Raw genomic sequence first — 23,317 nt, forward strand, 5'->3', positions numbered from 1 at the left:
GGCTCAAATGTTGGACATCTGCCGTCAATCAAAATGAAATACTGACACCATAACCAGCTAATCAAGCCAAGCTCCTACTGGGCTGTTGTCCAATGGGAGCAGCTCCTCCTCCCCTCCTCAATGTGTGGGAGACCTGCTGGTTGGAGGCGGGTGGAAGCATGGAAACTGCAGCAGCAAAGAGCTGCAAGAACAACAAAGCCAAGCCCTTGGAGACTTGTTCTGTAAATAGAAACATGTAGCAAGGATGAGAGAGGTGTGTATTTATCCTCATAGGGGAAAACCCATGACAAGCAGGAGGAGCCCGTGTAAAGCTCTGGCCCTCAAAGGTGCCACAACTTTCCAGGCTTGGCAGATTACAGGGATTGCAAGGCAATTACATTCCGGATGTGAACATTAATTTTTTTGCCAGCTGTAAGGGGGTCTCCTGTGCCTGAATTAAATGAAGGGAGTTAGAGTAAGGGCCAAATCTCAGTCATGGCCTCGGTTGTCAACATTTTTGACATATTGCATGTTGCAGGTTTTTCCATATGAAGTGGCTTGAGCAGGGGGCAGCAAGGTTTATCTCGTCTGGGCCGGTTCACTCCAGCGGCGATCACTCCATGGGCTGGATTGCGTGTGCACTCCCATGATTTTCAGCATCTGCGCATGTGCAGACACTACTTTCAGCGCTGCGGAAGTGAGTGGTTTTAGCGCAGCGCGCAGGGACTCGCCAAGCGGGCGGCTCGGTTTGGGAGCGGCTCGTGGGCTGGTTAAACGACCCCCGTAGGCCGTTTGTGGCCCATGGGCCTTAGGTTGCCGACCCCTGGTCTTGAGCATTCGTATGATTGCTATGCTAAAAAATATATTGTCCATCAATACTTACATAACATAGCAGTTCTCAAATATATTGGAAAAGCTGTCATGTTGAGGATGTCACTCCAGAAATCAGGGCTAAAACTAATGGGTAGAAACTGCAGGGAAGCAGATTTCAGCTAAACATTAGGGAGAAACTAAAGAGTATGAGCTGCCTGGCAGTACTAGGGACTGCTTCAAAAAACGGTGGGCTCTGCTACTCTGGTGGCATTTAAGCGGAGGCTGGATGGCCTACTGTCAACGGTGTTGTGGTTGCATCTTGCATAGCAGCAGGGATGGAGTATGTGGCCTCACTGGTCCCTTCTAACGCTCTTGAGCCGAAGCTTTTCTGGCAGCATTTCCGCAATGGACCTCAAAGCTAGCCGCAGTCAACAATATGCAGAAGAAAAACAATACAAAGCAGATCAACCGGTGAACTTACAATTAAAATATGACGGCATTCATGCTGTCTAATGGAAACGGATCTTAACAGGAGGAGGAGACGTCACCGCGGTGGCTCCATCAGCTCTTTTTCTTAGGATAGCAAAACAAATGGATGCTTTGACGCGTTAGCTCTAAAAGCGTAAGTCTGTGTGCACGTGTGAATGTTGTTGACGCGAGCAGGAAGAGGACAGAATTCTAGGAAAGGAGAAGAAATGTGCTTTTCATATTCGAATGGCAAGTACTGCCGCGAAAGCACTTATATGATGACCCTTGTGCAGACGTTATGCCTGCACGGGGGTGGGTGGGGGGAGGAAAATGTTCACTTCCGCTGCCCCCCCCCCAGCTAAAACCGCTCGACACAACTTTTGGAAGCGTTAACCCCAACAGGCACATCCCCGCCCCCTACGGGCGTAACGTCTGGAAGGATGATTGATGACTGTAAGGGGAGGTGCGGGTCGGGTGGCTCCGGCGCCGCCGAGTTCCCCGCTCGGCGTTATAGCGAGGGAAACGCCGCCCTCCAAGCGAAGTTCTCTCTCCTCCTCCTCTTGTTCCTCCCGCTTTCCCGGTGGGAGACGCTGCGCCCCGCCTCCCCGCGCTCGGCCCGACGCTTCGTCCCGCGCCGGCTCCTCCCCGTCTTGTTGCCGTGCGCCTCGGGTGGGTGGGTGGCTGGCCAGGCAAGCTGCGGAGCGGCGTCCGGATACGGACGGGGCGGATGACCGACGACGGGGACTCAACTAGCAGCCATGTAAGTGCGAGGCGCTGGGGGAGGGCGCGCTGGCGGCGAACGGCTTACCCCCCCCTCCCTTTCTGCTAAAGGTTGGCTTTTTGAGGCAGTCTTGGGCGCACGGGGCACTCTGAGGAAGAGTGGGCGGGACGGGGTCCCTGCTTCTTCCTCCTCCTCCTCACTCTTTTCCTACATGGTTTGAGAGAGGGTGTGGGGTTGGGGACGCTCCTTCGTCCTTTGCTGGGGAAAATATAAGCTCCTCCACCCCTGAATCTTTCCCCCTTTTCTTGATAAGTTGTCCCTACATGGAGAAAGGCTGGAGCTCTCTCTGCCTCTCACTCTTCTTCCTCTGACTCGGAGATACTTCGGGATGGTGTGCCTCCTGTGTATGCTTTGAGATCTGTCTCCCAACTCACTTTCTGGGCTCCCCATGGGAGGAAAACAAACGGGGGAATCTTTCCAGGGCCCAAGGTGCCATCAGCATGGGACTTTGGGGCAGTGGCGTAGCGTGGGTTGTCAGCACCCGGGGCAAGGCAAGTAATTTGCGCCCCCTAACCCGTGGATTTGCGCCCCCTAACCCTAACCCCCAGATGTTGCGCCCAGTGCGGCCGCCCCCCGTGCACCCCCCACGCTACGCCACTGCTTTGGGGCCACTGTTCAGCAGAATGAGCACGAGGGCCCCATAAAGGCAGAAGTACTGGTTTGCCACATTTTGGAGGATGAGAAGCTCTGCATAGTGTCTGTAAGATGTTCCCCTTCGTGAGACTATAAAAGGCCTGAGGCTAATATTCCCGAAGTCCATCCCAGACTCTTCCCGCTCTGAACCCTCTTTTTTTCATCAGACCCCCTTGATGAGTAAGAATGTTATAGGCAGTTTGAGCCAGTCACTTCCTAACTTGGGAATGGCAATGGTTCAGCGACCTCTTAATCTTGAATTTCCAAGAATGGAAGTCCTGGACACTCACAACCTTGTTTAATTTCTTTAATGGCTTATTTTTATTTTGCTTAGTGTTGGTGGAATACAGTAGTATAATATGGGAACCTCTCTCTTCCTCCTACTCCAAGTATTCCTTTTCCTGGAATCTTTCAGAGCATGTGATGGTGGTGGGAGGAGAGCATGGTACAGTTTCCAGATCAGGATTTTGGACACTCATTTGAGTGCTGAGTAGGATGCGTCTTGTAGCTGCAGTGGCAGCCATTGCTTCCCTGCCCCTCTACCACCTGTGAGTTAGAAAAACTTTTTGCCTCTGAAGTTCAATGGAGGCAGTTATTGATTCCATAAGGAGAGACAATCTCAGTCTGTGTTTATATCTATACATGTATGTTACTGTTGAACCACTGTGAGCAGCACTCTGCCTATGATCAGGTGCTGCATGTTTTTGTTTGAATCATGTGTTGCTGAGCTAAACCCTAGGATGGCTGCAATCCTAATCCCTTTACTTGGGGGTTGTAAGCCCTACTGAATTCAACAGGATTTACTTCTGAGCAGACCACGGTTAGGATTGCGCTGAAAACCCTCCAATTCAGATTGATGCTGTTGTGGAGCATATAGTGTACATCCTCTTCCAGCTATGCTGAGAAGTGGAAGAAGGTGGCAGGAGTCTGCGGTAGTGGCAAAAGGTTCAGAGAAAGCTTGGGAGCAGTGGTTGCAAAAGAAAGTGACAGGATTTGATGATCTGGGGTTGTGGCTAAGGATGGCTAATGACTGGGTTTCCATGCAGTTCTGGGAGAAGCGAGATGCACAGGCTTAAAGAACTTGCAAATTGCTGGAATTTGGATCTATTTTCCCCCTTGCATTGTTTCTTCTGGTTGCTCTGCTGTGGGCAGTAGCCACGTTGGTAATACCAGGTAATCTTCGTTTTCCATTTCATGGCTGAGTAGCCATTCTCTGCAAATGCTTGATTAAATTTCCAGTTCCCCAGTGCGCTGTCTGGTTGCCAGTTGGCTGTGATTTGCCTGCCGCCTGCCCGCTTCTCAGCTTGTTGCATTATTTGTGTAATTTGCAGTGTGGGTTTCACAGCCTGAACATTCTCCCGAGGAGGTTAGCAGGGTGTAATTTTCAGATGAAAGCTTTCTGCTCCCTGCCACTTGCCCTCCCAGGCCTGGAAGCTCAGGGAGTAACTTTGATACCAAGGCTGAGTCTGTCTCTGCTGGTGTTGGGATGTTGGAAGCAAGAGAGATCAGGTAGGAGCTGCCAAATAGAGCCTAAAGGTGGACTTTGCCTCTGATGGTTCTTTAATGTATAATTGAGAACCTTATTTAAGAAACAGAAACAGTGACAGTTAAATGGGGAGCCCGTTTCAGAGGTTACCTTTGGAAGGGAAAACTCGGATAGATAACTTGAAGAAACTTGTTTTGAACCAAACTAGAACAGTCTTCTGACCATCTTTTGAAAATTATAACAAAAATAGCCTTGGATGCAACTGAGAGGCAAAGCGTGCCCCCCCCCCAAGTGGAGAGGGCTTAATTCTTCTCCTGCCACTTGGAATGGATCCCTCCTCTGGCCTGCTCCCCCCCCTTTGGAAATATGGGGATACTGTCTTTTTCTTCCTACATATGGAGGGAAGCGGCTTGTGGGAGGGGCAGCTCTAGCTTCCTGCAATTTTCTGCTCAAAATTGCCTCCACCCACACCCATTTGGGGAAAAGATGCATGGTTCTTACATCTTTTTTTCCATGAGAAGAAAAGCTGCTGCATGGCAGGGGGAGTTTTGTATTGGTGGAAAGGGGAATGGTTCGTCAGCCCCTCTCCGCACCAAAAGATACTGATCCACACATCTAATTTAACCTTTTCACACTTTCAGGAGTATATTGTAGTGAAGGACAATTGTTACATGGTGCTAATTCAAGGGGAAGATGTGATAATGGTTTATGAGAAATTATCGTACCTTTTTATTGTCCATGCACGTTCAAATCAGTATTCATTTCCTACTAAGAAGGACTGTGAACAGAGAAGCCATATACGACAATTCACTTCTCTTTTCTGGAGAGGAAGTGGCCATTATCTCTGAGATTGGCAAAGGCGCTCCCAGAAGTGGATGCTGTGGTCCTTATGCAAACGCTTCAGAATGGTGCAACTGCTCCTACCTCTTCCTCAGTCTGATCTGGGGTATATTTTGTAATTGTTTTTATTTCCATTTTCTAATGCACAAAAAGGAATAATAACAACATCAACAATAAAAAGAAAGAGCAAAGATAAAAGCAAGAAAGGAAAAGAGAGAAAGAAAATGAGGGGAGAGGAGGGGAGTGGTAATATTCCATAAACAGCATTAAAGTTAGTCTAATCTCAGGTTTAACAACCCACATTAAAATTTGTTAAATTATTTTATCAAGATGTGGCCTCTAGGCCTGAACAACACCTATAGATCATGGGAAATCTTATATGTTTATTACATTTTGATTGCGCCTTTCCTCCAAAGACCTCAGGGCTGCACATATGGTTCTTCTCTTCTACACCCCCCTACCCTGTGAGGTAGGCTAGGCTAAAAGAAATTGGGCCAAGGTCAGCTTCCTGACTGAGTGGGAAGTTAACCCTGCATCTCTCAGGTCTTATAGCCTGTTTATTTGGGCATATGAGCTAGAAGGGTTTATCTTGTACAGTACAGGCAACTCTCTGGGTTGGATAGAAGACCTGGGGGCTAGCTTAACTATCCCAGCAGAGATGCTAAGTGTCTTCCTTTTGTTAGGGTAATTGGCTGATTCCTCTGAATAGCTGGCCCATAATGACTAGGAAATAGTTGGAGGGTTCTTTTGGCAAAAGAAAATATACCTCTCCCTGCACCCTAGCTAAGGATGATGTAACCCAAGTGTCTGTGTGGAGAGATGACTTCAGTTTGCAAGCACTGTCACTATTTTCATTTTGCAAGTGGGATGCAACTGCTTCCCAACAAATTCAGGTTGCACAATGAAAGTGGGTTAGGTGCTGTTGCATAACAAGCCCACTTTAGGGGGGGAAAAGTCTGAATTTTTCACAGTAAGGAGAGGAAAATAAACTGGAAAGTCTGGGGTAACAACGCCACAGTCAACTAGGAATGAATGTTCAGTAAATAGCCCCACTAACTTCATGCAAACAAAGCATTTGAATGCTCAATAAACAGGTTGTCAGACTGAAAAAGGTGAGACAATGAGCTTAGTTTGGACTCTGTAAGCATCTTGGGGTGCTGGTTCTCTCCCTAGAGATATGATGCAAAAGTAGTGGGTTGTGACTTTTGGAGTACTTAAATAGTGTGCTCAACTGCATTATTTGCAAATAATGCAAATGCTACAAAACACAAATAAGCCCCCAGGGACCTTCCTGAATAAATCCTGTAAGAATAATAAGCGTAACAGTACCATGGTTGAAATGTTATCTTTCACTTTCAACATGGTGGCTGAGGACTTTAGGGTACCCTCCTCAACTTGGCCATCTTGATATATGTACTGAATTTGTTCATTTGTTGCTGACATCTTTTGATAGCTAAATCTATTTGTTGCATGTGGCTCACTAATGTATAATCTGGGCTATAACTTGGAAGGACTGTTTCTGAATATGGAGGCTCTCAATTGTTTGACCAGGTGGGTTTGCAGTATGTGATCTTCATGTTTCTGGCTTCAAGGCCAACCTCTTAAAAACTGATTAAATTGTTTTGAATGCAGACGTCAGTTTCTGCCAAGTGTCCTTCAGCTCTTGAACTCCCAATTTTGGGGATTAATAATAAGAAAAGAATGTTTTGTCCTTTTAGGTGTGGTCTAGAGGAAGATGCCTCAGTTTTTGCAGGTGCAAAATCATAGAACTGAAAAAGGTCTCGTTGAATCCCTTCCTCAGTTCAGGATGCAGCTACAGCATCCATAATAGGTGGCTGTTTAGCTTTTGCTTAAGTAAACCCGCCACAAAGGAGAGCCCACCACCACCTGAGGAAGTCTGTCCCACTGAGGAACAGCTTTTACCATTAGGATGTTTCCCCTGATCTTTAGCTGAAATCTTCTTCCCTTCCATTTCCACCCATTGGTTTTAGCCCTTCCCTCTGGAGCAGCGTCTTCTGCATAATAGCCCTTCAAATATTTGCATATAGATATAATATCTTCTCTTAATCTTCTCTTGCACAGGCGAAACATACCTAGCTCTTTCAACCATTTCTTTTAGGACTTGGTTTCCAGATCCCTTGCCATCTTGATCACAAAGGCTGATCACATTTCTCCGATGAAAATAGGTAGGGACGTCCCATTCCATAATGATAATTTTACTATTTATACCCCACACATATTACTGGGTTGCCCCAGCCATGCTGGGCAGCTTCCAACATATATAAAAACAAAATTAAACATTAAATAAACGCTTCCCTATACAGGATTGCCTTCAGATGGCTCGGAGGTCAAATAACTCCCTTCCCTCCAACATTTCTCCAATGAAAATAGGGACATCTTAAGGAAAAGTGGGACATATTCTGGGATCAAATCAGAAATTGGGACGGCTTCTCTATATCAGGGACACCCCTGGAAAATAGGGACACTTGGAGGATCTGTGATCCTCCTCCTCCTCTGGACATGCACCTGTTCATCAAAATGTGTCTTAAAATGTGGCACCTTGAACAGGAAATAGTGCTCCCTGTGCTATATAGAAATAGGCTGATATTTCTAATGCCTCATATTTCTAATCTTTCTACTTGTATCTCCAAAAAGATGAAAAGGCATAGGGTTTCTGTTTTAGTGCCGTATTGGATGCATTGAGCAAACAAATTTGATAAGCCTCGTGTTTCCCAATTGCAATGGGTGTTGCTTTGCCTGGGGCATGATGAACCTGAACTGGCAGGGCTGACCATATTCCCAGCCTATTATCCTCCAGGTGTTGTTGGGCTCCAGCTCCCATGAGCACCAGCCAATGTAGCAAATTGCTAAAGATGATGAGGGCCGTGGTCTCACAGCACTGAAGGCCATCAGTTTGGGGAATTCTGCACTAAGTAGTGCTTGGTGGCTGCCTGGAGCAGTGCTTCGTAGTGGGAGCAGTATTATTCTTGCTGCTGCAGTAGATGGAATGGCCTTTCTGTTGTTCTCAGAGCTACTTGGCATACATGGTGCTTCTTGGGACTGCTGTGAGAGAGATCTGATACTATGGGAAGGTGAGAACGGACTAGGAAAAGGGTCAAACACAGTCCTGCCACCAGCCTGAATATTCCAGTGGGCTTTTGGCCAAGTGTGAGGCCCTTTTAAATAGTTTTGACAAGGGTGCCAAAGTTAAGGCCAGCACTGTGAAATGAGTAGCACTTTATCTAGAATGGTGTTTTTCTCTCTCTGCTGTGTCCTTGTGCCATTTATATAACAGCTTTGTAAATGACAAGAGGAATTTGGTCCTGCGGGTTGAATATTTCAGAGCAGCCTAGGAACCAGTTTGCTGTTTCCTAAATGGTGCTTGTGCTTTTGCACTTTAGATCTTAGTGAATTCTCAGCTGTGCCTGCCTTTGAGGAGTGCCCAAGGGATCCAGAGCATTTTTCAGTTTCTGGATCCTTAGGCTTGGGTTGTGTATCTCCTGTTAAAGCAGCACCAAAGGCTTGTTTTTAGTCTGAAGTTTAGATCTAAAGTTAATCTTGTTTCTCAGGATGCTAATGCAAGTGTGTATTTTGTACTTAATCATATCCAAATAGGTTTGTGAGAATTGATATCTGGAAGTTTTATGAGAATCACTGCAATCAAGCAGGGAAAGGGAATCCCTTTCTGTTTCATTTCCTCAAGAAGCCTGTGAGCCTCTCCATCACTGAGGCGTACAAATTGTAGTGTTGCATATTGAGATACGGTTGATGCAGCCCAGGGGTGGGAAACCTTTTCCAGGCCAAGGGCTGTGTGTCAGTGGTGGGCAGGGCCAGATGCAAAAGTGGGTGGAGCAAAGGATATGACTCTTAACTTTTGTACAGTAGAGTACATTGCAGCCACACCAAAGCCAGAAGCTTCTACAAACTCCCACCATCCACATCTTTTTATCTTCCGTCCAGGCAAGTAAAAGGCATTATTGCAGTTCAATGACATTTTCCAGCCTGACAAAAGCAGTTGAGGAGTACACAGAGCAGGGCTACCCTTGGAATAAGGCGTGGCCTGGAGAAGAGTCTCAGGGGATTGTATTTGGTCCACAGACCTGGGGTTCCCCACCCCAATGTAAAGCAATGTGGAGCAGAGAGAGAAGACTGGGGGACAGATTGTGGGCAGAAATCTGAGAATGAAGCTATCACTTGGCTGCTGTTAACTTGTATTTTCTTAACTCAAGTGAATGCCTTTCTGAAAGCAGAACTGGATAAGAAGCAAAAGGAAATACAGAGAGCCAAGCTACAATGAGAGCAAACAGAACAGCTGAGCTGTTTTCACAAAATACACTTAAAATGGCATCATATTTACTTGTGTCATGCATATCCAATTCCCAGCCCTCTGGAGGAGAACCCAGATGCTAAGCTTCTCTTTAGTAAAAACGGCAGTCTCTGGACGAAGTATGTGCACAGTTAAATTCTGGGGGGAAAACAAAACACCAGGACGGTGCATGATTACTTGGTGTTTTTTTTACTTTAATATTCACATTGCTGGGGACTATCTTTAAATGATAATGCTGATGAACTAACCCTGCTCACAAGTTCAAATATAAGTGCTGGAGTTAATGCAACACAGTTCTGTCAGGGATGCTGTAGTTATATCCTGCACTGAGCAGGGGGGTTGATAAATGACCTCCAAAGTCTCTTCCATCTCTACCATTTCTAAGCATATATATTCAGAAGTCTCCCCTACTGAGTTCCCTGGGGCCTCATTCCCTATTCAGCTTCTACAGGACTGAGATGGCCTCTTTAGATCTAAGATGTGTTATAGTAGAAGGAGATTGTTGACTTCTGCTGTACGCCAGGCAGTGTTATAAGCTGGTCTGGAAACTGGCTGGGTCATAGGCATACTCTGTGCTCACTTTTCTCCTTGTTTCTTCCCTCAAGTGTAGGTTGTTGCACCTCTGAGGTGGGTTGCCTTTTCGTCTGGTGTTTTCACAAGCAGTAGCTGTTGCTGGATAGTCTCAATCTCCTTTTGATGTCTGGTGAGGCAAACTTTGCCCGCCTCTTGGGACCAGGCTGCTACTGCTTGCTACGGCAAGGACTTCACACAGAAAGGGGCAATCTGTAGAAAGGTGGACCCATTGTTAACTGATTCCAATCCCAGGGAGCCTGCTTCTTTCCCCTTGTTTCTTTTCTGGCTTCTCACATGTGTGGAAATGTGCTGTAAATAATTTCCGGAGAAACTGAACCTCAGTTCTCTCCAGCATCTTTGGGAACTTTTGCAATATATACTGCCCCCCCCCTTGTGTTTTGTTCCATGACATCTTTCCTAGGCCATGTGACTTCCTTCTGAGTTTGCAGTTTGGACATCTGTCGTCCAGAAGAGGCAGGAGGTTATTAAAAGCTATTTCCTGTTGCTGTGTTGTGCTATGGTTTGATTGTGTGTTCCTGTTGCATTTTATCTATCTAAACAGTATAAAAAAAATAGTTTTCCTGTTTAGGCTGTAAATGTTATTATTAATATGTAATCTAATAGGCCTGCTTTCTCATGTTATTTGTGGGACTTGTGGGGACCCAGTGGTTAATAGGAGGAGGGCCTTGAACAGCCATTTATTTACTTTTATCCATGGCCTTTACAACCTCATGATTATTCTTCCCTGTGGAGTGCTTAGGACATTCTTGGAAGTCATAAGAGGTGCTGGTGGTAAGTGAATTTGGTACAGAGAGCATTAAAAGCTGGAAGCAGAGGCTGCTATGTTCTGAGCCTTTGGAGTCTAGGTCTTGCATGGATTCTTCTGCCTTCCTTGAGGCAAACACTAGTCATGTTGGCTGCCTTTTCCCTATCAAAGGGAAATATGTTTTCTGCATAACAAATACAGTTTACATTGGAATTGGCCAGATTCTGTGTTGTGTATAATTTATGCAGCTCAAGCACATTTGCATGTATTTAGCATAACTTATTATGCTTTAGCTATGCAGGGCTCCGAAGCTCAGCCCCCCAATCACCAGAAATCCTATCCTATTCTTCTGTTGCTGTTCAGTTATGGTTGTGTAATTTCATGTGGCATTTCCCATACAGCCTTTCTTTGCAGTCATAAGAACTGGGTCCTTGCCTTTGCTTTAAAATGTGGAAGCTGAGATTCTCAGGGCAGTTCTTAAACATTATGCATTTTTTGACTGTCTTTAAAATATACAAACACACAGGAGCTGCCAAGGCTACAATATGAAATCAAAGCTTGGTATGAAAGGAAAGGGGCTTCTTTCTCCTTTCCCCTTTGCACCATTTCCTGCACTGAGAATACCCCCCCCCTCCAGATGATTTTGCTCCTTGTAGCAGGTGCATTGGCAGGTGCAAGGATAAAGGATTAAAATCCTCTCTCCTTCCACACTGAGATTCCACATGATATTTCAACCTCGGAGGCTGCATTGTGTTTAGGGGAAGAGCATTTACAGTGGTACCTCGGGTTACATACGCTTCAGGTTACAGATTCCGCTAACCCAGAAATAGTGCTTCAGGTTAAGAACTTTACTTCAGGATGAGAACAGAAATCATGCTCTGGCGGCGCAGCGGCAGCAGGAGGCCCCATTAGCTAAAGTGGTGCTTCAGGTGTTTCAGATTAAGAATGGACCTCCGGAACGAATTAATTACTTAACCCGAGGTACCACTGTACTTTGCATACAGCTTCAATCCCCAGCATCTCCAAGTAGACCTGGGAAAGATTCTGTGCCGGAAATTCTGGAGAGCCTCTGGCTGCCAGTGTAGACAATACTGAGCTAAACGGCCTGATTCAATAGAAGGCAGCTTTCTGCTGATAGGAAATGGGGAAACAGCCTTATACCAGGTCTTACTCCAGTACATTTCCTGCATTTTCAGGGGAATTGACTAAATGACATTTGATGACCCTTCTTCCTCAGATTCCAGGTCAGACTATTTGCCCATTTAGTCCAGTAACATCTTTTCTAGCTGGTGACAGCTTTCCAGGGTCTTTCCCATCACCGCTTACTTCATCCTTTTAACTGGAGGTTCCAGGAGCTGATTCTTGGGACTTCCTACATGCAAAGTATGTATGACTGAAATACAATCATGTCCCATACACATATGTGTAGTGCCCCCCTCAGGATTCGGAATCCTTCTCTCTACACCATATTCCACACTCCTGAGGAATTGGGGAGTCTGGGTCGCTCTGCCCTATCATGCTCCAGCCTGTCGATAAATGTTTGCCTGCATGTGACTGTTGAAGCACTGGGGAAGCTCATCCACCAAAATGCTCCCTGTAAGGGTCTCGATGAATGAGTTGTTGCATCTGTGAGTGTTAAATAATTATGAAAAGCATACTGCACTTCCTATTTTGCAAATGTGGAACTGATAATGGTTGGGTTTCCTCCGTTTGTTTGCTGCATCACCAGCTGTGAAAGCCAGACCCTAGGATGCCTGTTTTGTTCATTTCAGGATTAGATAAGGACACAGGAGGGACAAACTGGGGTAATCATTACCACAGTAACACATTCTAGATTTGCCTTCTTGGCACTGTATGCTATGAATTAGTTAGACCCTGTCCAGTATCATAGTGATTTGGCTAATTTGCATAGGGCAGGTGTGGAGAATATTTGTCACTTCAGATGTTTCCAGAGCCAAGCCACTTATGAGGCAACTGCCTCAGGTGTCAGGATCCACAGGGGCAGCAGATCTGTTCTCCAAGGAATGCATTGCCTGCTGCAGCTGCATTAGCAGCAACAGTTGTGGTGCGCTCCTTGGAAGCCAGATCTGCCCCCCATGCCCCCTCTACAGTGACCTTTTGACCAATAGGAGGCACTGCCGGTCTCTCCCCCCCCCCCCCGTTGTGTAGATCAGACATAGGCAAACTCAGCCCTCCAGATGTTTTGGGACTACAACTCCCACCATCCCTAGCTAACAGGACCAGTTGTCAGGGATGATGGGAGTTGTAGTCCCAAAACATCTGGAGGGCTGAGTTTGCCTATGCCTGGTGTAGATCTTTATTGGCCCCTTGGTCCTGATGTAGATCTTCATTCACCCCTTCTTCCCTGGCCATGGTAGGATGGAACAGCATTTTGTGGTTCACTTCAGGTGCCAAAACATATTGAGCCAGTCCTGGATGTTGCTGAACTACAACTCTCATCATCCATGGCCATTGGCTATGCTTTCTGGGCTGAAGGGAGTTGTAGTCCACAACATCTGGTGGACCAAAGATTCCTCACCCCTGGCATATGGTAATTTGTATTGGGGAAAATTTTCAGATGCCCTCAATAGTTATCAAACTTAGAATGTTTATTTTACTTGTATTTAGTAAACAAAGCTGAATACTTTTGAAACTGCCAAGCTTGCATATTTATTTTCAGTTGGCATTTGGTCATCACTGCTAATGCGAGTGTGAAATCTCCTAGGGAAAATTTTCTGCTGCACGTTTCAAAAGGACTAGAAGCATTTTAGTACCCAACTTCTCTCAGCTTATCTGTTTGATGCCATCTGCCTTTCCTCCCACAAAAACGATGGGGAAATGCCTTCTCAGCTCTGCACGTGTAACACCTTTGCTCTTCTGTACATGCATGGCGTGGGTATTCCACCCACCTACCCTGTTCATGCAGGAGTAGGAGTGTGAAACCTGAGGCCCTCCAGATACTGTTGGCCCTCCAGCAACACCTGTAGGGCTCCCCCAACCCTATAGGGGGATCAAGAGAGAAGCAATTACTCTGGCAACCCTTTTGCTCCTTGTAGCCTGGACTGGGCTCTTTTCTGCGTGCTGATTGTTGTGGAATTTTGTCTCTCAGCCCTTACTTTGGAATGCCGGGAGAATCTCATTCACTGTGAAGCCCACATAGCTCACCAAGTGTTTTTCGTGGTGGGAGGTGTTCCCTGCAGGGCTAGTGAAGGTATGGAGGAGGAGGACGACGACAATGTGGAAGGTCAGGGTAGGCGTGGGGCTAAGATTATTCTTGGCTCTTAGCATGCTGAGGCAGCAGCAAACTTGTTTAGACATTATACCTTCTGAAAACTGTTCCTCAGGCCAGAGACAGCTGTTGGGATAAAAGCAGCTTTACAGCATGGGGAGGGGTTGGGAGGAGTAGAGAAGAAGTCAAGGGAAGAAAAGATGGAGATCCGCAGAGGAAATTTCCTCACATGGAATAAAGTTTCTGTCCTTAGCAGTGATGTGGACTTTCCAGAAATATTTGACCTGGAAAATGTTCTTACGCAAATTAGCCTAAATTTGCATGGGGTAATTTTCAGTTTGCATCAGGAAATTTTCTGATGTCTCAGAAGAGAGTGATCTAATTTAGAGTGTTTATTTTTCTTGGGTATCATAAACAAAGGGAAAAACTTAAGCTGCCAGGCTAAACTCTATTTGCTGTTGGTGCCCATCCACTGTTACTAATGAACTTAGAAAAAGGAAAGTTTTCTAAGGAAAAAACAGAACTCTGGGAAATTCACCACCCTGAAGTACTGCTTTTTGGTTATGTGATCCTGCAGTCCAGGAATGAATTGTTGTATCCTGAGACATTTCTCTACCCCACCTAAAACAAGGGAAGACCATCCTTTCCTGTCAGATTCTTTCATCTTTAACAAAAACAAGCATGGCAACTGTGTCCATATCGAAACCATCAGTTAAAAAATCAACTGGCATGATAGGGCATGTGAATGTTCCTAGAGCATATAGGAGGAACAGACCTCAGAGTGTGCAGAATGGGCACAACCTTTGACCTGCCCAGGAAGGCTTTGTTGTCTGTTTCACTTTTAACCTCTCCTGGTTCCAAACATAAGCAGGTTTTTGTGCTCCAGCAACTGATATTTATGTAGCCATCATGGCTAATAGCCAGTCATAGCCTTGCCCTCCATTGATTTGTCTGATGCTGTTTTAAAGTGGCCCAATTTGGTGCCTATTACTCATTTCTCTTCCTTTTAAAAATGCAATTTATATCCCACCCTTCCTTCTGAAGGAGCACAGGGCGGCAAACACATCAATAATATAAATAGCCTAAAAATAGTTTTGTTTTGTTTTGTTTTTTAAAAAAACCTTCTAAAAATAAACGATTCTCTCAACCAGTGATGTCAGGGTTTCTAGTAACAGTAGCTTTTCAGCCTGGGTAAACAGAAATGTTTTTAAGTTTCTCCTGAAAGTCAGCAATGAGGGAGACTGGCACAGTTTACCAGGGAGGGTGCTCCACAGATAGGAAATTGCCACTGATAAGGCCATGTCATGGGTCAGTGCTGATAGCCCAGTGGTGGCACCTCACCTGCCTGTTGTAGGGTACAATACTGATGGTTGATACTGAGGAAGATGCTTGGTTATTGAGGAATATTGACGAAGGCACTGCTTTTTAATTTTTCATGCTTATGGGGAATGTGCTGCCATAACAGGTATAACAGAGGTTTGTGCAAAGGCCTCATTACCTAGCATGGGACTCAGTTTTTCCTTCTAGGACCTTGATTTTCTGCCATCTTATCCCTAAGCCAGGCTGGACAGCATCACTCGTTGGCTTAGCATCTGATGTAGTTAGCATTAAACTCCCATATGCACACCACCACCACCACCTAACACAACAATGGAAAATGCAGCTGCTCTGACAAACTCGCTCCCTGTTCTTCCTCTGCCCTCAAATCTTTGGGTGCTTGTTGCATGTGATTGCTTTGGAGTGTCCTGGCTACCTTCTTCCCTAGGCTCACTTTAATTTGGACGGTTGGTTTGAAAGGGTTCCAGGAAGCTTAGAACAGCCTGTGCTCTCTGCCTGTGACAGACCGGGACAGAGAGGCCTCAGCAGAGTTAATGTTTATCCAGTGAGAGTGACTGCTGCTCTGAGATTTGGGCCTCCAGGGCAACTGAGACCTGACATTTCCCATCTGCACAGAGGATGGCAGCTAATGCAGGTACAATACCTCTTCAGGTCCGGTGCTGATCATGGATTGGCAGGTGACTTACGCAAGAAATGCACACTAGAACACTTCTCTCTCTCCCCCCCCCCGTCTCCCATTGAGCACAAGCTGCTCGCTGACCTGTACACCTTTTCCTACAAAGTTTCTCTTCTTGTCAATTCTGGAATAGTTCCTCACATCTGATAGGAATGTAGACAGCTGAGTCATTCTATTGGTCCATCTAGCTCAGTACTGTCAACACTGTCTGGCAGCACCTCTCTGGGGCTTCAGAAAAGAGTCCCCCAGCCCTATCTGGAAATGCCAGGGATTGAACCTGGAACCATTTGAATGCAATGCTTTGCCACTGGGCTACAGCCCTTTCCCCTGATCAGAGAAGGTGTGCGCTTTCTGCCCTTCCTCAACTTCCACATTTATATAGGTACAGTTGTCAAGCTTGTTTTTAAAAGGTGAGAGAAGGATGGTCTTGTTGAGTAGGGGGCCTTACCTTGAGCAGCAGTGCAATAGTAAGTAGGACTCTTAGCCTTCCAGAATCCCATACTCAGACTGTAGTTGCCTTATCATAGAAATCTCAGACTTCTATTAGAGAAGAGGAAGAATCTAGCGCCTGCCCCCCCCCCCCAATTTGGAAGCAAGCACACTGTGCTTTGAAAAAGGCTTTAGGGGAACTTGTGAAGTCTCCACGATTGGCTCCCTTGCAGCCTTCATGTCACTTTTCTTTAACTCTGCTTCAAGAAGTGCAATATACTTTGAGGTGTTTCTGTAGAACTATAAGCTTCTGGAACTAACGTGGTTTAGTAGTGGAATACCTGCCTAAGCTCCTGGGTTCAATTCCTTGCATTTCCAGTAAGATGGTAGCAGGCCTAGAAAATACCAGGTCAGATCAGTATATTGTCTTCTCTGGGTAGCATCTGCTCTCCAGACTTTCAGGCAGAGAACCTTTCCCACCACCTGCTGCTTGAGATCCTTTTATGGAGGTGCCAGGGACTGAAGCGGAGACCTTCTGCATGCAAACCAAGTAAGCTAAAACCTGAAAGAGAGAAAATGAAGCTGCTGAGTCAGACTGTTGGGCCATCTAGCTCAGTTTTGTCCACATTGCAGCATTTCTCCAGCAGCAGCATATCTCCTGAGTTTCATAACGGAGTCTGTCAGCCTGACCTGGAGATGCCGGGGGTTGAACCCGGAACCTTCTGCATGCAAAGGCGATGCGTTTCCCCATCTTAGTGGAAGAGCATCTGCTTTGCATGCAGAAGGTCACAGCTTCAATCTCTGGCATCTCCAGGCAGAGCTTGGGAATGTCCAGTGTCTGAAACCCTGGAGAGTCACTGCTGTCCAGTGCGGAAAATACTGAGCTAGATGAGCCAATGGTCTGATTTGGTGAAAGCTCCCTGTGTTCCCATGGAAAACTGCTGCTGTTCAGAGTACTGTAGATGTTACTGGGCTGGAATGGTCAGTGATCCGACTCAGTACAAGGTGGCTGTGTACTTTTATGTATTACATAACCACTCAAAGCTTTCCTCTTCTCAAAACATGACTCTTTGGGGTTGATAGTGGTGGTATACCTTGATAAAAAGAAAAATTAAAATGGCAGGTTCCACTGTAATATGTACAGAGCAAGGATATGCAGGCCAATATGTGTTGTGCTGATTTGCTGAAGTACTGAATTTGGTTTTCTTACTAGAGAATTGTAGTTTTGTTGCAGATAATTTTCTATGCTTCAGTGCATAGAATGTCTTAAAAGTGTGAGTGACTGAGTTTTGTAAAAACCTGAATGCGAATCTTCACTTTATAATAATCTTTCTGTTTGAATGTGCTGTTTCAACACTTGTGTAAACACGATTCACAAATTCTATTAATTCTGGCTGCTTTACAGAACTGTACAATTAGGAAAAGCATGCATTTGCATAATTTAGTCTTTTAATTTGCATCATATGGCCTTTAATTATAAATATCTAGGCTGCTCAAGGTTAAGCTAACTGTAGCTTTGTCGAAGTAGGATCTTTATACAAGGTGAGCTGGCAGAGCAGCTCACACCTTTTTCCTAGTTGAAATTTTGCCTGTCCTGGTGAGAGTAAGAGAATATTTGCAGACTCTTACCTGCCTAAAGTTAATGGTGGCAGAATGGTGTTCTTTACATGTCTGAGGAACACTGGAAGCTCCCTTATATGAAGTTAAGTTACTTGTCCATTTCATCCAGTATTGTCCACTCTGCTCTAGCCAGTTTGGGAAGGGCCATAACTGAGTGGTCAAGCCTTTCATGCAGCAGTTTAGGTTTAATTCTCCTCAGCAGCTTCAGGTAGGGCTGGGAGAGACCTGTCTGAAACCCAAGAGAGATGCTGCCCATCAGTGTTGACAGTACTGAATTAGATGGTACCAATGATGAGACTCAGTAGAAGGCAGCTTCCTAACACTGTACTCTTAACTGGCAACAGTACTCCAGGGTCTCCAACAGAGGTCTTTCCCCATCCCCTGCAACTTGATCCTTTTAAATGGTGATGCCAGGAATCGACCACTGGATCTTCAACCTGCAAAGCAGGTGCTGTGCTACTCAGCTGCTCGCTCTCTCCTCCTCTGCCCCCAATTTGTTGTCACATGGGAAAAGATGATTAAGCCACACCTTAGCAAAAGTTGGCGTCTTCCTTTGGGCCATGTGCAGTGTTGAAGCACATTATCTCTGTTCCTAAGTCCTATAAATGTCCTCAGACTTTAAGGGGAACTGCTAATTGCACAGAAGGGAGTAGATTTAGCAATGCTGTACTGATGCCCACAGACTCCAGCTGCTATAATTTATAGCACAGGAACAGTGGGTACACCACAACCGCCTCCAGAAATATGTTCAGCAAAGAATTGGGCAGCAGACTGCTCAATCTTTACATTTAACTTTGCTTATGTTTCAGAGACAGGGAGAGATTAATGTTGTTCCTGCTCACATGAGAGGTACGTTATAATAATCACATTCTGTTTCTCATTGCTCAGCTTTAGTGCCTTTTTATACACACACATATATAACTGTTATTTTTGCGAATTTATTAAAGGAGAAAAGAACACAAAGAGGGCAGTAAGAAAAGCAAAATTGTCAGCTCACTTTCACAGAACAATAAACATCAGTACATCCATCTGAATTTACACATACATAATGATATATGCCCTCCAAATGTCTGAGTATGGTACCCAAACAAAGTTGGTGTTTATAGAAAGTAGATTCAAATGTAGCAAGGGCATTAAGGCCTTCAAACAGTTGCATAATAGATGGTGAATATTTATCCTTCGAAGATAAATATGAAGTGTAAGTCTCTTAGCAACCACAAGCACCAATAAAGTCTGTTTCTGTTGTCCTGCTTTTAGTCTCCATGTACAGGAATATAATTTAAAAGTACATGAACACCCACAAATATCAATGATTTCTCCAGTACAAGGTTAATATGAACAGCAACTTCAAACCAAGAAGGATGTATCACTGGACAAGTCCACATCTTATGTCTCAATGAGGCATTTCCAACATTGCACCTCCAGCATCTATCTGACAGGGCCTTCTTATACAACTGCTGTGGAGTTTAGTATACCCAAAATGCAATTTTTTTTGCTGACTCAATCTCAATTTTAAATCTAAAGAAACATTCTGTATAGATTCTTAAGCAATTTTCCATTGTTTAGCTTGCATGGCACACTCTAATTCATGGTTCCATTGTTCCATAAGTTTCTGATCTTCTATTTTATACACTTCAAATAAACATTTATAAACAGTAGCAACTGGTTTAGTATTTTATGATGATCCAATTATTATTTCCAGCTGTTAAGGGGATGCTGAATACTCAAAGCTGATGGGCCATAAATAAGACCCCATTTATGTTGCTTTGGAAAATTTTGAATTTCCTCATGATGTTATAAAGTGGATTCAAATATTGTACTACTCTTCTAAGTTGCAAGTAAGGGTAAATGAAATCCTTTCAGATTTGTGTGATAATAGAGAAAGGTACAAGATAGTCTGCCCTCTTCCTCCATTGATATTTGATCTATGTTTTGGAAATGTTGGCATGTGCAGTTAGACAGAACAGGAAGATCTATGGTTTTGTGCATGAGCAAGTGGAATTTAAATTAGGCTTGTATGCAGATGATTTGCTACTATTTGTTAGTATGTACCCATCCATTTTGGAATTAATGAGATTAACTGATAAAATTTAGTAGAATTTCTGTATATACGAGAAAAAGGTTAAAATATGAATTAATGCCAGTGGGCGATCACAAATTGCCTGCTTTATATGCTAACTGGTGTTTTTGCTGGTGCCCAAAGATTCTAATGTATTTAGCAATCTTTGTTCCTGCAGATACATGTCAGATGATTAAATTAAATTTAAATAGGTTAATAGCAACATCTCCATTGATTTGTAAAGATGGGCACTACTTAAATTTAGTATTCTGAATATGGTAAATACACGTGCTGCACAAATGATACGTTTTGCTTGGTATACACATTTCCCAAGCCTATTTTCAAAAGTGTAATAAATTATTTTAGAAGTTTATTCAGGGTATTTCTCCACCTTGTGTATCACTTAAAAGAATGCTGTTGCCTATATCAGAAAGAGAATTTAATTTTCCTGATATTTGGTCTGTACCACATAGCATATCTGTTTATGTTTATAAACAGGTGGCGAGTTTTTCCCCCTATGATTACCTCAGTTTTCAGACTTCCTCATTCCTCCCCTGCCCCCAGTTTGCATGACCTCTTCCTTCCAGATTGTGCACATGCGAGAGAAGGGGAAGCATAAATGCTGAAAACTCTTTTCCCTTCTAGTTCCCTTCTGTTCATTGGCTGAGAATGGCTAGGAACAGGGTCTAGTTTTAAAGTGACTTTGCTGCTACACAGCCATGCAGGAGTCACTCAGAGGCTGCCTGTTGCCAAAATCTACAGAAGGGAAAGCCTGAGTTCATAACTGAAAAGCGCTTGCTTTTTACAGTTGTTCCTGTTGACTGATCTTAGCTGGGCACCCTCGAAATGGTAGTGAAGTGTGATAGACAGAAAAGCTGGCTTTCCATAGCATTATTCTATTCCAGAGTACATTTCATTGGAAATAGGAGCCAGGCTGACTCACACTGAACTCAGAAATTTTGTAATGGGCCATAGAAGTATTTGTGTAAACTGGTTCTTCCCTGCTGGAGCCTGCAAATAGCAGTGCCCTGGAGTCATCTGGTCAACAGTTCCATGGATATCCAGAATTTCTTTCATTTATGCTTCTTAAATTTGCAGTGGTCTTTCCCCAGCTAGGCCCAAAGCTGTGACGCCTGGAAATAACACTAAGGAGGCTTCCACTTGGACTTCACAATTCCCAGTTTCCAACTTCGTTGTCACGTGGTGTATATGTAGTCAGCTTTGCATGTTTCACTATGGTAAAGTTGCCTGTGTCAGCTGCGGCACTTGATTGCCAGGATATTTGTAAAATTCCAAGTGAAAAGTTGGAACATTAATTCATTTTGTTTTGTTTTGACCTTTTTATTAATGCATGTGCACTCTCGGGAAAAAGGGAATTGAAAAGAAGAAGATCAAGCCAGTACTGGCAGTTGAAAAGTGATACTGTTTACAGGGACTGTCTTTCAGAACATGTAATGGTGGAACTGAAACATACAAAGATAGTTAAGATACTGCTGATGAGCATCTTAGTGGGAAGGAGGTTGGGGAGATAGGGAGGCTGAATGTAGTTGCATAATGCTTTTGAACAGTTGATATGCAGAATTTTATTTTATTTTTTAAAAGGGATCCACATGTGCTAAAAAAGTAATGATTGCAAGTGAAGCAATGCACCAGCCACATAGCCAGCTGCCTGGCAGGCCATTTCTCATTCCAGATGTTTGCCAGTCCACATAAGTGAAAAGCTAGCCCTCTAATTGTGTTGAATTTGAAGGTCAGAAAAATTGTTCTTTATTTCTTAAGATGCTGGAATATGACATTTGGCAGCCTTTTCGTCTGGACTCTTTCGTAATGACACAATTCCACAGGGAGGGAAAGGTAGTGCAGAAGCACCTGGAGGCACAGGGGAGTCACAGGCACTGCTTGGCAGAGAAGAGGGGGGAGAGAATGGACAGGTCATAGTGACTCATGGCATAACTGGGAAGGAGGTCTTGGACCTTAGCCATGCTGCTTCCCTGGTCTCCTCTAGGCTGCTCCAGAGTGTTGTTGCTCTTAGTTGTGCAAGAGGATGAGCCAATGGATTACTCAGATTGGGGGTTGGGGATGTGACTGCTGAGTCGCCTTCTGCTTGGTCCTTATCTTCGGCTGCTGTGAAAGCCTCTGCCAGGGACTGCAATTCTAAAGCTTCCTAAGGATTAGAATTGCCCAGCTGGATCAAAGGAAATACTGGGGTGTAACCAATAGAATATGAAATGTCTTTGGTTGTAGTCCCACGTTTGGCACTTTTGGTCTGTTCTGAATAAAAGGACAAAACGGGTCAAATTTTCCATTTCTATACATGCATTTAAAACTGTCCTGTTGCCTGGCATTTAAACTGAATCTGAGCTACGTACAGGGAAGTCTTCAGCCAGTCAAGTGGTAAATTTAAACTTCAGTAAGCCTAGTAGAAAAGGTTCAAGTGGCTTCCTGGTTCCTGAGCCAAGGGAGACATTGTGGGTAGCCTTAGAAGGAACCCAAACCCACCCTCCTTCCACCATCCTTCCTTTCTATATCAGCAAAGCTGGACTGCGCAACTATAGAGTTGCAAGCCTCTGTCATGTGTTTGCTGTTGTTCTTCTAAATGTGTCCATTGTTGATAGCTGCGCATATCCAATCCCTGCATGTACCCCAAGATGAAGGGCATAAATTCATTGAGCTGAATTATTGGTCCATTTCATCGTTACTCTGGCAGTGGTTCTCCAGGGTCCTGGGCAGAGGTCCATTTTGTTACCAACCACCTGATCATTTTAACTGGAGACACCAGGAATTGAACTTGGGATTTTTATCCATGCAAACATTTTCTTTACCACTGAGTTACAGCTCCTGCATTCTCCTTAATGCATACCCAGGAACCGCTAGACCAGATAACTTAGTGAGGCTGCAAAACAAAATGGTCCAAGTCCCTGTCCCTTTCACGATGCTGTGGAGAATATCCCCCCCTCCCAGTTAAAAATAAAAGCTGGAGGGTCCATATAGCTCAATCCCCTGTCCAAAAGAAAGGACACCCACTCATTAAACAAGGTGACAATATGACATAAACAGAGAAGAGGTGCACTTCAGAATATGCCAACAAAACAAATATATCTGATGAGCTTTAAGGAAGTGAGCCAAGCCACATACTGCAGTGGGATGCCAAAAGAAACCCCATGTGTACACAAAACAAGCCCAAACCCAAACCTTAGGTTCCTAGCCAGTTTGAGACAGAGCTTCAATTCTTCCCTGGCCACAAATATGGAATTCAACCAGACTCTGAGCAGAAGGAAAACCTGCCCAACAGATCTTCCA

General features: G+C 44.6%; 1 protein-coding gene across 3 annotated transcripts in view; it reads left to right on the forward strand.

Annotated features, from left to right (window-relative positions):
- Window positions 1-23,317, forward strand: part of RIPOR1 (RHO family interacting cell polarization regulator 1) — a 96,501-nt gene that overhangs the window by 12,181 nt on the left and 61,003 nt on the right. The window contains exon 1 of one of the 3 annotated variants that reach the window (XM_081920277.1): window positions 1,863-2,020. The exons of 1 other annotated variant lie outside the window; for it this stretch is intronic. The gene's annotated coding sequence lies outside the window, so the exon portion shown is untranslated. Of the gene's footprint in view, window positions 1-1,862; window positions 2,021-10,666; window positions 10,693-23,317 lie in introns of those variants that run through there. One more of the 3 variants, XM_081920280.1, reaches the window with a different exon arrangement.

Source organism: Podarcis melisellensis (genome assembly GCF_964234715.1).
Source record: "Podarcis melisellensis genome assembly, chromosome: 8".
Lineage (NCBI taxonomy): Eukaryota > Metazoa > Chordata > Lepidosauria > Squamata > Lacertidae > Podarcis > Podarcis melisellensis.